The sequence below is a fragment of the Amblyomma maculatum genome, chromosome 5 (genome assembly GCF_055883805.1).
Source record: "Amblyomma maculatum isolate TAMU_Amacu chromosome 5, ASM5588380v1, whole genome shotgun sequence".
Lineage (NCBI taxonomy): Eukaryota > Metazoa > Arthropoda > Arachnida > Ixodida > Ixodidae > Amblyomma > Amblyomma maculatum.
Window position 1 is genome coordinate 118,583,624 of NC_139348.1, and position 14,169 is coordinate 118,597,792.

Genomic DNA, 14,169 nt, shown 5'->3' on the forward strand with positions numbered 1-14,169 from the left:
TGGTCAGTTCGAAACCCACCGCCGGACACCCACCGGTAAAAATGGGTACAAGCGTCCCCCGGCCTGGTGCTCGGCTTTTACAGGGGTGTGCGTTTGGGAGAAGCTCCGTAAACCCCGCTGCGCGCCCCTCCTCCGCAGTGGGCCCAAACCCAGTTTCGAACCTCGCAGCCTGCAAAGGTGGTTCTGTTTGTCTTGCAAAGGTACTTCCTTTGACCCTCACCTGAAGTGCTCCCTTAGAGCCTCAGCTGCAGCAGTCCTAAAAAAACAAAACGAAAAAAAAAAAAAGGGCCACATAATGGGCTGTTGCCGCGCAAGGCGGACTTATTGTTGTCCGATGGCGGAACGAATCACTGCCACATCGGCGCAACTATTTGGGCCGTGACCCCTTTTCCCAAGCATTTCACCCCAGAAGAGCCGAGCACCAGGCCGGGGGAAAGCTTGTACCCATTTAAAAACCGGTCACCCCGCAGCTAATGTCTTCGCTCAATGTTCGGTTCAGCAGCGTTGAACCCTTCTAATTTTTTCATTTTTTTTTTTTGTAGTTGTTGTCCTTTCACGCACATGCATAGATAGATCCGTGAGAAAGCTATTGCTGCCAAATTATTTTCGGATGCACAATGAACCGTTTGCCGCGTACTTACGGAAATAAATCACTGTGACGTCAGGACACTAAAGACGTCCCTACGAAACCCGTTGACATGCGAAACGTTCTACAGCTTCTGCACGGGCGGTATGTTCTCTTCCATGTTGATTCTGGACGGAATTCAACGCAGGCGATCACGATTTCCTCTCTCGAGGCTACGATACGCATCTGCGGCTCGTCTTATAGTCAGCCAACGACTTCCACGATGCTTGGACTGGCGACCAGGACTGGCTGACTCAATGTGGCTTTTAAAATATAAACTTTCTGGCGATGTCAACTCGCCCTCTTGTGAGCCAGTCCTCGGTGCCGCCGCTGTCAAAGTATGTGGACAAGACAAGCCGCTTGTCCGGCGGCTGCCGCGTGCCGTCTGCGCCGAATTTAGCAGACGACGCGCGAGCCCAGCTAGACAGCAGTGAAGGACTGCGTTTCGCCAGAGTCGGCTTCGCTTTTTCGTGCCGGTGCCACGGTTTGTTCTTCGCAGAAATGCCGCCCGGCTTTCTTGCAAGTTCCTATTACCTTCCCCATCTCCTTCTGCACCCTTACCCTACGTTCACCTCCTCAACAGACCCCCCCCCCCCCCCCCCTTCGGCTACAGAAACGCGAGCGCATGATGCCAAACTGTGGGCTGCCTCCAGGAATTCCGGGCCCGCGATTGTCTTGGCCCTGTCGCTAAGCTCATCAGTGATGGCACGCAGTTGAGTTCGACGGTCTTGTCGGCAGTTCCGCCGTCGCTTATTTTGAGACTGTGGGCTCAGACTGTGGAGTCGGGAGCTGTTTAACGCGGTGTTTGCAGAATCGGTGGCGAAGAATTAAGCGAGGTGTCTGTGTAATGTGTAATCTGTAAGACTGATGCCCTGTTTTGTATTTGCGAGCAAATTCGAATTATGCAGGCACGGATGCAGGTCTGCGCGACAGGGACCGCAATAATGGTATCCTTTTGCGTGAATAGTGTAACAGCGCGTGCGTTGAGGTGTACGGCAAACGAAATGCTTCCACAACAAGAATTGGTTATTGGTCGAAACTGTGCCCGAAAATATACAAACGACGCGGTAACGAGCGGGTGTGCCCGGGGGATCGACACACGTCAGGATGCGTGTCGCTATCGAAAGCGCTGAGAACGTCAGGACGGAGAATTCAGAAGCCGAGATTGAGCGAACCATGAGTACAATGTACACTTACTCGTACCAAATAGGCGTTGATCTGTACAGCTACGAATTAAGAGCGCTGGAATCTCACACCTACGTGGCAAATGCAAACAAAATATATTCCACCAAGAAACAATTCAAGCCAGCTATGTTTATAACACGTAAAAATAAAAAAAATAAAAAAAAAAGAATGTTACATTTGCATCCCATGATACAGGGGACTTTGTAATCAAAATTTAGATGAAAAACAATCAACCTACTTGGGCAGAATAAGAAAAAACCTTCCGGGGAAAGATGAGAAATTAGAACATCCCTCATCTTCTGAAGAAAAGAAGTCACGCAATTATGGCGAAGGTCGCCGCATATTGAACAACTCTCAAAAGATCGAACGTTGACTTGGCGTCTCTTCTGAGAAGCTCAGAAGGAAGCCAAATGTCTCTTGCCTTGTGTCCGGGTGTGTTCAGATAAGTACGGTAATCGAGGTCCCTTGACCATTTTTGTTTTCAATAAAATTTTTATATTTGGTGGGCAAATGCCTCGACAGAAAGGAATGAACCTTAGTTTTTCAACATACGACGTAATTTTCTCGAAAAAAAAAATCTTTTATTACTAGAGATGGAAATCGCCGTTTTTGTCATTTCAAAAAGTTGCAAGTTTGGAGACCTGCTAGTTCCGCACTGAGATCTTGTGATCTATTATTTTTACTCACTAAATATATGCAACATTTACTTTTATAAAAACTGTAAAAAGAACATCTTTGTCTTTGCAGTTGATTTAGTAAAAAATCGAAAATTTCGCTTCAGGAACGGCACGCTGCAAAAAAATGTTGATTTTTCAACCTTACCTACTGGCTTCACGACCTAAGTTGTTTGCACTAAAACATTTTCTTCTTATTATGCGGTTTACGTTCTTCATTTCATACAAAATTTGAAGTTCTAGAGGGTTAGGTGTGTTCTCCACAACGCATCAAAATCTCCCGAAAGTTGAAGACAGCAAAAAAGGGGCAACTTTGATTCCAGTTAAAAAACAAAAAGTCATCTTCGATTTTTAATAACATCCCTCTCGAGACTCCTCATTACCTCAGAAATGTTATAGACTAGAAAATTGTTGCATTATATTGTTTAAATGCATAAATAAAAACCTAGCGCTTGTCCTGAAAATTGCCAGTGTTCAGCCCCATATTCTGGCACGACTCAATAATGTGTTGCCCTTGTTACATTTTTCATACATTATCCAGGCATTGTTCTTTATATCTGAAAAAACTTGAAGCTCTAGAGCAGTCTATTCTCCTTCCATAATATATTGAAATCGGCCAAAATTCAAGGATATAAAAAAGAAAATGAACAGCTTTGATTCGAATTTAAAAATCTATTGCGACTTCGATATTTATCCAAATTAATTAACAACAATCCTTACTACTTTATATCAGGTACTAAAAAGTATTGCATTATGTAAACTGAAAATATAAATATATATATAAAACTGAACGCATTTTTTAATTCCATAGAAGTGCTCATGGCTTCCCCTTAAGGAGTAGGCGTCAAAACTTCGATATATTATTTGCTGGATTTAGCTAAATTTTATCTTATGCAATATCCAAAGCCTTCTCAATGATTATAAAGTATTTTTATGCTTGTTGGCAGGGTTGAAGATAGATTAAAACGGAATAAATTCGCTATTTCTGGTAATTTCATGGGAGAATGCAAGTGGTGGTTGAACTTTTTTCATACCCTGTATTTTTTTTTTTTTTTGAGAGAGAGAGAGGGAGGTGCAATGGTATTCATTCTAGTTGTTAAACATATTATTTCGTTTCTCGGTTATGAAAAAAATAGCAATACTGTATGTTTGAAGACTATTTCTAATGTGCACAAATGTACAATCATAAGCAAAAAGCTCTACAGCAAAACAGTTTTGGTGGAATTATATATTTCTTTATGGAAGCGGCATAAATGAGCCGGGCGAGCATAATTGTAGATAGACCTATCTAGCCGGAGCCTTTCTCCGCACTGGGGTTGTCACGTGACGTTTCCACTGAATATATTGCAATGTACAGTGTGCAAATAGTGCGATATTCTCATTTCGTTGGCTGAAATCTTTTGCTTGCAAATTATCCGTCGACGATATTGCGGCACCAGGACATGATATATAGTCTCTTGCTTTCCCCATCAATCACATCTCTTCCTCCTTCCCCTTCCCCATTTCACTGAGTAAGATACGCTTGTATCACCCTCGTAACGTTCTGAGATTTAAATTTACCTTTGTCAAGTCTTTTAGTCCATCTTTATTTCATTACTCCCTTTAGGTGCAGTTAAATTCTGAATAAAATATGTTGTATTCTTAATCAATGCTTTCCGGTCCCGCCATAGGAAACGACTTGAGCAATTTGTGCTATACGGAAGTGATTTCGCGATATAAATACGCTGACATTTCCAATAGGCTGCGTGCACCTTGAGAGTAGATGTTCAGCTACGTGTCCTCTCCTACATGAAGAGCTGTGCCATTTCTCTTCTTGTCCTAGCAGTTTTCTGCGTTGTGTCAGAGTAGGTATACATTTCGAAGCGCTATATCTTGAAAAGCCCTATTGTCAAGAAAACGCGGCGTCAGCGTTGGGAACGGAAGGTCACGAGCATGTGAGGTTGTAGCTGGCAGGTGACTGGTCGCCAGGTTGGGTGACGTCACGATATCACATGACCTAGCCGTCTCTCTCTCTCTCTCTCTCTCTATATATATATATATATATATATATTAGAAGATTATAGTGATTAGGCAAGTGTCCAAAGGCATATACCGCCAACGAGGACGCGCAGTGGGAACCCACAATCGGGAGCCATTAACGCTATATCTCGTCAAGCCCTTAATAAGTTATCTTCCCATTTTTTTCTGCAGTATGTGGATTTTGATCGCACTGTTGGAGACATCATGAGCCATCTACAACCGTGTCCTTTGTGCGCGCGGTAACGTGACGTGCTCTGTAAGTGTTTCGCTGCGGACAGTTGTGTAAGTGCAATTTCCGGTGCAGATGCGGACTTCCAGGGTCGCCCCCAGGCCGCGAGGGTGACATCTGTCAAGCACGAGTAAGAGGAAATTTTGGTGCTGTCTAATTCATTCCACTTTTATAGTGTTTCAACTATGCACTGGAGGCAGAGTTTTAGCACGGAGGCGCTCTTATCTGAGACGTGGTTGAGTTGAGTTGAAAGTCCTTTATTAACTAGGAAGGCTCATGGCCATGGAGGGGGTTAACGGGGAGTAGACGCTCTAGAGCTTTCAGTGTTTACATAGGTCGTCAGCCATCTGACATTGCTCTGATCATGCCACTGAGGGGGCCATATACTTAGCAAATATTATTTGTATGTTAATATGTAAATAGCTTTTGGACGTCACGGGGCACGCTGTCACATAAAAAGAAATAATGGGATTCGTTGCAGCGTAGGTCATTAGTGGAGCTTGGAAACAGCTGACGGTTCTACCCGCGGCTCGTCGCTCCTCAACTGACGTATCGGTTTATCCATGCCATGGCGAAATTCGGATGTGCGACTTTCGCGGCTCTGATGATATGCGCGCAAAATGTGTTCATTGCTGGGCTATTTGAATTCAAAAGTGGAATAATATTTTCCGCCATTTTATTCGAACTCATGACGTTGATGACGCCAAGACTGATACAGTATGTGTGATTGCGGGTCAATTAATGAGGTTGGAGTCTAGCGGATACAGACCAGCCTTGGAGATTCCCGAGCACAAAGCGATATTGATATCTCCATATAGTTTGTCTGTAAAGTCACGGAGGAAAAGGAAAAAAATTAAGACGAAACGTGAAGTGACAGTCTCCTCCTTTGCAAGCCATCCTCCTCTGAGGCCACTGCCTTGTCTCTTCGAGGGCTCTTTTGCGTCCTATCATCCTGAGAATTTGGCCCACGTATAGTTCACCGAGTGCAAACCAGCCCTAGCCGTGGTGCATTTTAGTGAACGTGCTTGCAGGGAACGCGTCTATCCAGTGTCTCCGGCAGAATGTGAATCGAAGGCTAGCTTCGATTCACATTCCCACCTTTCAATCCCACCACGGAGTTGATGGCAGATGTAAACAAGCAACTATTATTTCCTCCCGCCAAGTGTGGGACAGTACTCCCCAGATGGTGCTGGGACAGGGGCCAGCCTGCCACAGAATTTTTGTCTGTTGTAGGCCGTCATTGCACTCGCCACCGTTTCGGTGGTGGACGACGGCTGTTGTTGCGGCGCGCGTCTTTCTCTCCCTCTTCCTTTTCTTTCTTCTCTATTTTGTCTTCTGTCAGCACGAGGCAGCGGAGGTGGCTCAGTTACAGAGCCAGTAGCAGGCCCGTTCATTTTCTTTTCCTTCTTCCTACAGCCACAACAACAACCTCCCGTCAAGAGCAAGCACTATTTTTCATCGCGATTGCGAGGAGCGCGAACAAGAGCTCTAGCTTTGGCAGTGTTGCACTTGATGTATGAAACAGAGTATAGAGAGCAGTGAGAGGCCGTTATGTGCAACGATGGCCCGCAAGACCAGCGAATACCGATGAACAGTTGGAGCTCCGCTGAAGGCCAATGGACTGCCGGACGGCTCTAAATAGCCTTTTGGAATTTCATAAAGACTTTTATCCATCCATCTAGTGGACAGCTGAACTGCGCCGTAAGGGAAGGGTTGGGGGGGGGGGGAGGTGGATGCGAAAGTGGAAAGAGAGGAAGAAAGGACGTAGTGGAGGGCTCCGGAGTAATTTCAGCCACCCGGGGATCTCCGTAGACTCAGTGAGGCTCTTGCACTGTCCGGTGCGCTCCTGTCAGCCCTTGAATACCCGATTGAGGGAGTGTCACTTTCTTGCCCGACCGTACATATCATACCCGATGCAGGCCTACAAGTTGAATAGCTGCTAGTCTGTAAACCAATGTAGATAAGGGTAGTTGGCAAAATGGATCCGTAAACTTGGGGGGAAAATGTACATATATTGGTTAGTAGAAGGTAAACGCTCAGTGTCTGCCTCACATCTCGATGGAGACCTGAACCAAGCCGTATAAGGGAAGGGAGGAAGGTGGTAATGAAAGCAGAGAGATAAAGAGATACTCTATAGTGAAGGGCTCCGGAATAATTTCGACCACCTGGGGATCTCACGTGCACTGACATTCCCCACAGCACAAGGACGCATTTGTGTTTCGCCTTCGTGGAAACACGGCCGCTGCTGTCGGGTTTGCACCCGGGTTCGGTTCAGTGGCCCAGCATCTTACCCACTGAGCCCGCGCGGCGTCTTTTTTTTTTAGAGCGCAGCTCTTTGGCGCCCATTCCTGGGTTTCGCGGCGGCGTCGGCGTTGGCCTCGTAACCAGTTCCGCCCCCCTTTCAGCCCCCCAATGCGAGCCGGCACTTTAGCAACGGAAGCCTCGCAGGAAGAGGGGGGGGGGGTACACTCAGCGGCAAACGTGGGGGCAGGAGCGCGCGCGGCGATCGGAGAACACTATAGGAAAGGAGCGGGGGTGGGGGGTAGGGATGGTCGCCGGAGGCAGCGCTGGCACTGACTGATGCCGCTGATGCCTCTAGCGAGTAAAGACAACGTGCTGCTATATAGTGTTGCGTACAACACCGTCCAATGCCGTCGTCGCCATGCAGAAAGAGGACGAGGGGGTCCCCCCCCCCCCCCCCCTCTTCCTGTGTGGAGGCGAGGGTGCTCTCAACGGATCACGGTGCAAGTCGTTCTCACTCGCTAGCGGCGTCAGCGGCATCAGTCAATTGCTGCTACCTGTTTGTTGCGCAACGTTCCTATGGACCCACACGCTGCCTCCCGCAACCTCCCGATAACTCAATTTCTCTCCATTTCTCCGACCACAAAGCTTCTTTCATGACAGCCAAGAACTGTTAGTGGAGTGTTTCTTGAAGCAATACGAGTGCAAAAATTAATAAAAGTTGTATGTAATTGTACATACGTGTCTTGCTCAAAATATTTGCCGCAATTTATCGAAAAGGTGCAACAGCTGATGAGCTGCGCTCAAATTTCGCATTAGGAAGTAACGTAATCGTGGGCAATTTTTTCTTCTCACTATACCAGGCTTCAAAAATATGACCATATATGTTTTTTCCTACTTTTCCCCTACATGGGGAAAAATAGGCTGCTCCTTCCTAGCTTTTTGCCCCTTCATGGTGAAAACATGCGACAGTGGCGCCATCCATGTTTTATTTTTCTGCCGTTACAGTTTTCAACTGATTTCAATTAATTTGGCCCATGTTCGATTACGATACAGTGAACAGTCGATGTAGGCAAATTTTAGTATTATTTTACACAGCCCAAACTAACAAATATCCTCGGTGTTACCGTTTCTTCTGTTCCCTGACAGTGCCGCCTAGGGACCGCTGGATTCCCGTGTGGTGTGGGCTGCACATGCCGGGAAAGAGTGAACGCACCTGACAAGAGACCTCTGTGCATCAGGAATGGGGCCAGCGTACCCTTTGGGCACCGACGACGTTTCTGAAGGTGCCCATCCGGGAATGTGATAATGGACAGGGGGAGGCAAAAATATGATCATGAGTGTGCTCGAAATAAAGTAGAACTCCACTACTAAATATTTCTCATTGCTGTTTCCCACTTTGAGAGAGATGAAGCATCTATCTTAGAGGAGGCTGTTGGGGAGAGAGGAAGATTACCGCGCCCCCATGCAACCACCTCACCTTGCCCGTAAAACCACGAAGAGAAATATTTTGGTGGATTAAAGGTGGATTCACGGGATTTAAGAGCTCTTCACCCTTTCAGGCGCCACTCCGCTTAAAGGAACTACTACGAGCTATATTTTATACGGGGCTATAAGAACCAATATTAAGAGGCGTTGATGGCTCTGGAGTTTAACGATAGAACATGCACTCGCTTGTCAGCAGAAAGGTCCAGAAACCTGGGATAATATACAATGAAATCAGTCCGCGTGGCTTACTCTTTGATTACTTTCAAAGCCAGTTGGCTCACGGAACTGAATTTCATGCCACTGATGCGCTGTGGTGCAAAATAAACATGAACCACGAAGCCAGGGCATCATTGCCAGCTTCCACTTTACATCTCCTATTCATTTCTTCCCCTGGCATTGGTCAGTTGGGTGATGAAGCCGCGTCATTCAGGCTTCCGAAGCGACCGGGCGATTGTGAAGAGCAACGTTAACAGAGACAAGCACACTAGACAAGAAGAGCGACGAACACAGTGCTTGAGTAATCTTCTCGCTTGTCTATTTGTTTATGTCTGCGCTATTCTTCACAAGATGCTTCATCAACAAGCCTGCTAGTACGATTTTAAGGTGCTGCAAGGAGCACCTAGTGGTTGTCCACATAGTGGTTATTCACATAGTGGTTACCCACATAGGGGTTATCCACATAGTGGTTATCTGGTGCGTGAGGTGAGTACCGACGGCGGAACCCACTTATCTTGCGATTTCTGTGACCGGACCGCCGGCTGTTTTTGTCTGATGCTGCCATCGTGGTAACGTCCGGCCAAAAGAAATGGAAGCCTATACGGAATACGGCCCCAGTGCACTGCTAGAGCGGCACTTGGGGCTGGCTCCGCTTCAGTGGGGCCGATCTACGAAACTACGTCACAGAAACTGTCACAAACCTCACAATCAATGCCCGCTCCTATTGGACGGCAATAGTACGCTGGTCAGAATCGATCCATACGAGCAGTGCTAGCCGCTTTGTGACAAATTTGTGACAGTTCATTATGTGGTCGTTGCTGACGTAATTCTAGCTACTGCTCTCCATTGGGCTTCTGGATGCCACATTTCCTCCCTCATTATTTTGCCTAATGTGACTAAAGTAATTTTTTTATCGCCAGTTAGCATTGCATACTAATGTCAATGCAACGTTTGGATAACGCCTATATACGACCCTATTCTGAGGTTGGATTAACAAAAAGCGCACAAAATAAAGTTGCCGCTCAATTTGCGTCAGCTTTGCGCTAAGTACAACCACTCGGCCTACGACTCAAACATTTATAATCATCTTTATGTGGTGCAAAGGTAAAAAAAAAAAAAAGAAAGAAGAAAAAACTCTTTGTAGGCAGCAGATTGCAAGGCACTGATTTTTTGACAGTTCACAGAACATATGTTTCCACGGCGATGCAGTGTGATCAGTCAGAGGAAGCAGCCATCGTGCAGCGCGTACGCTTACAAAAGACCAACTTATTTACAGCGAGCCTATATACCCTCTATATGAGGCCCTCGATCATTTTAGAGCCAGCTAGTGACGTATACTCTTACAACTCAAGTTACTTTCATCATCTTTAAACTTAAGGGGAAACGTGAAACACAGGCAAGCATGATCATGTTGCAATATATTTTATGAAATAAGCCAAATATTGCAAATGCTTTAATTTCCTAACTTCTAAATGTGGCTCGAATATGGCCAGAGCATGCCGTGGAGGCGGGCAAAGGCGTACTAAGTATACGGGCGGTAGCGGCGAGCATATCGCAGTTCGCTCTGAGGTGCCACCTGGAGCATTGCACATGTCTATAATCTGAGAGCCCCTAGCTCCCGAGCCCAAGGCTCAAAACCAGACCCCAGGCCCGTGGTCTCAAGCCTGGTCCCTACCCGGGCTCGCTAATATTGAGCCCAGCCCGTCCGGCAAAGCTCGGAGGGAAACCCAACTCAAGGGGCCGGGCCCGGTCCTTCTTGCCCACCCGACCCCATGCAGTGTAGACTGACACCCTCTCATGGAACAGTTACGCCAGGGTTAGATGTTCATGTCTGATCCTCAGCAGCAGCAATAAACCCGGCCCTGTGCTAGTTACATCCACTTGACCCCTGAGATCCGCCCACCTAACTTTCTGCCGCCCTTTGCTATGCTTTCCTTCCCTTGGAATCCACTTTCTCACCCTTAGCGATCATCGATTATCCTCCCTTCTTAATATGTCCTGCCATGCATTTCAATTTATTCCTCTTGATTTCAACTAGAGTGGCACTCGAGTTATTTCTCTGAAGCACAGCACACTTCATATCTGTTAACAATGCGTAATTCCTACCGCTTTGCGTTCCATAGCTCTCTGCATTATCTTCAACCTATAAGCAGAATCCTTTTCGTTAGCCTCCATTTAAGCCCCATAGGTGAGCACAGGTAAGATGCAACTGGGCCCGTATTCAGAGTTTACGTCGTTATCGAAAGTGTCGCTATCTCCCCGACCTCGAGTAATCCGATTGGTGGAAAAGCCGGAATATGATATGGTCACCTCTTCCGGTTCCGTATTGGCAACACCCAGTTCCGGCGTTTCGACGAATCAAATGACTCGGAGTCACGTGAGATAGCGACACTTCGATAACGACGCAAACTCGGAATACGGGCCCTGTTTCTCTTGAGCGATACTGATAAGCTGCTAGTCGTAATCGGCGAGTACTTGTCAAATTCTCTTCCCCCTAATAATATTCTCCTAGTTAATATTATTTCCCTTTCATGGTCCGGATCTGCGGATACTACCTGTCCCAGGTAGACATACTCGCCTACCACTTGTGCTTCGCTACCGTGAACTTCTGTTCCTTCCCGGTCGAGGCTGTTGATCATTACCTTATCTTCTGCATATTAATTTTTAGGCCTTCCTTTCTTCTTTTTCCTGTTTAGGTCATCAATACTTCATTTGCAATTCATCGAATTTAGGCAACGTCCGTTGAGATGCCAATAGGATAGATTTATTCCAGGCGAGCTCTGGCACGAGCACGAGACACGTACCAGCCGCAGCGAGCGTCGCGCGAACACGAAGCAGCGCAGCCAAGCTAACCGGCCTAGACACTGCATGTGGGTATACAGCCAGCTTCCGGATGTTGATGCTGACACTAAAAAAAAGTCAGCATATTCGCTGCCGCCGCCGGAAACTCCCCGGCCAGACTGAAAAGAGCGGAGGCTGAATCAGGCGCATGCAGCTGCTCCCAAAGAACGCTGAATGTTCCATCCTAGAAAACTGTTGTAGAGAACTCCGTCACGCATCCGCAGCAGCCGATGAGCCAACTGTTTCGTTAAAAAACATTGGCGACGATTACGTTACTTCCTAATGCGAAATTTGTGAGCAGCTCATCAGCTGTTTCAGCTTTTCGATACATTGCAGTTAGCCGTGGGCCGTGGCGAACGGCGGCGGCTATGCGTTTCGGCTCGGGCGTCGCACATATCGAGATCCGCCGCCACCGATACGGTGCTCTGATTGGCGCATAGGGGTGGCATTGTGGAAGGCAGCGGTTGACTGATACTGACGCAGCTAGCGAGTCAAGTCAACGTGGCTCTGTGTTTCGGCTTGGGATGCAGGCACCGTGATCCGCTGATGCCGAGCCGGTTACGAGGGGCAGCGCCGACGGCAACGCGAAACGGAAGAACGGGCGCCAAAGTCCTGCGCCCTAAAATATCAAGAGTTCCGCTACACTGGCCACGCGATCGATGTCATTGCTACCTCAACCTTGCTTCGAAGCTACCGCGCCACTGTATGACTTGGTAAAAAGCGCCCAAGGAGATACTAACAGTTTTATTGCGCTCGCTGGAAGATGTGAAGAGTGCGATCGGAGCAGTTTCGGCGGTTTTTGACTACCGAAATCGATTAAACAGCGCCAAACACATAAATATTATGCATATTCTTAAAAATACCTCTAAAGAATCACACTACCGCCCGGTTGGGTAGCCGTGATCGTATAGTGGTTAGTACCTTGCGTTGTGGCCGCAATAACCCAGGTTCGAATCCTGGTCACGGCATATATTTTTTAATTTTTTTTTGTTACATGAGACCGACCAGTCCGCCGAAGAACCCCTTGCTCGCTTTTTTTTTTTATCTATTGCGTTAAAGACCAACGCGCACTTATCCGCTGGGCGCCGCCAGTCAAAAGCGCGGCCCACCGTGCCGTTTTATTGTACATTAATCGATTAAATTTCTGCCTTAGTTATCCATACAATTAAATCTCCGCTTGATTGCTTGAAGCTTCTGCCAGACGGTAAAAAGATTAAAATATACACAACAGTTCGTTTCCTGCAACGATCCAGCTCATTCCGCCATTCACCAACTGGGCTCTCTTCTTGGGCCTCTTATTTTTTATATCTATGATGCCATCATCGGTAATGCTGGCGTAAATAATAAATTATTTCTCACCCATTGTATGATTACTAATAATGGCTGTTATAGGCTTTTCAAAAAAGAAAAAAGAAGAGATTAGTAAAAGATGCTGTATTTTAAAAACATCAAAATACAGACTGTATTCATGAAAATTACCGAGTCCTGTTCATTTTATGCACTTCATAAATTGTGCTATGGGAACTCGAACTTTTGGTATTTTCGTAGACGGGTTTCAAGCCTGGGAGCCAACACAGTGAAACATATTACATCAAAACTGAACATATGTAGTCAATACAGCAGTTCGTTGCAACTAATACGATTTGAGTTGCTGCCCACCTCAAGTGAAAGAAATAGTATGACACCTGCAGTTTGTTTCGGTTAATTATTACAATGAAGGGAAGCAATGAAACGTCAACGGATTTCTTCACATTGGTCCGAGTCCTAGCCAACCAATTGCAATCTTTACGAGGCTTCCTTCCGAGCGCAAGTCTAAAGGTGAAAAGCGTTAGGAAGGTGCGGCGAGGGCGAACGAGAGGAGGTCGAGGGCCCCGTATAGAAGGGTGAATGCGTGCAGGGGGGACAGCAGAAAAACGAAAGGATAAGAACGAACAAGAAAGCTGTCAAAAGGATAAGTGGATAGTCCAGGCGGTTTTTGGTGGATGCATGCCTTAACAAAGCCCGGGGGTCAAAACAAAGGCAATGACAGAGCGGTGACAAGGTTTCGGAAAAGGAGGATTTCGAGGGTAGGGGACTCCGAGGCTGTAGTGCAGACCTTTCAGGAACAAATGAGACCAAGAACTACGCAGAGGTGGCGGCGGCAAAGGGACAACGTCCTCCAGGTGCGGACCAGACGTACGGAAAATTGGCCTCTTCCTCTCCACGCCGTTCGCACCGTGCCCATGTGAGTAAAGGGATGGGCGCATGCCAGAATTTCAGGCATACCAACATACTCCAGGGAAATGATTGGAAAACCTTTATGTAAAAGTGAATTTGCTACGGGTCAGATAAAGTTAGATTCAGGAGGTCCGGAAACCGTTTTCTTGAATATGCCACAGATTATTATTGTGTACGAAATACCTTTGACGTACGTGTGACAGATCTTACATCGGGCAGAGGCGTTGCGTCAACGATCGTCTCAGGGAGCACGAAGAGATATAAAGAATAAATGGGGCCAACCTTGGCTTAGCGATGCAGCACTTACAATTGGATTGTACACCGATGTTTTCTGAACGTGATTGTCTTAACGAGAAGCAGATTTAAAACCGCATAATGAAACGATAGGAGCATATTATTTCCAGAAAGCTTGTTCTGATATGTTGGCGACACTT

At 46.7% G+C, this 14,169-nt stretch overlaps 1 long non-coding RNA gene and 1 other non-coding gene across 2 annotated transcripts; both read left to right on the forward strand.

Annotated features, from left to right (window-relative positions):
• Positions 1–4,199: 4,199 nt before the first annotated feature.
• Positions 4,200–8,348, forward strand: LOC146189323 (uncharacterized). Its single transcript, XR_014707286.1, has 3 exons — positions 4,200–4,328; positions 4,808–4,862; positions 8,123–8,348. It is a non-coding gene; the product is annotated as an uncharacterized LOC146189323 (long non-coding RNA).
• A 4,066-nt stretch (positions 8,349–12,414) lies between these two features.
• On the forward strand, positions 12,415–12,486 carry TRNAH-GUG (transfer RNA histidin (anticodon GUG)). The gene has a single exon. It is a non-coding gene; the product is annotated as a tRNA-His (tRNA).
• The last annotated feature ends 1,683 nt before the right edge of the window (positions 12,487–14,169 follow it).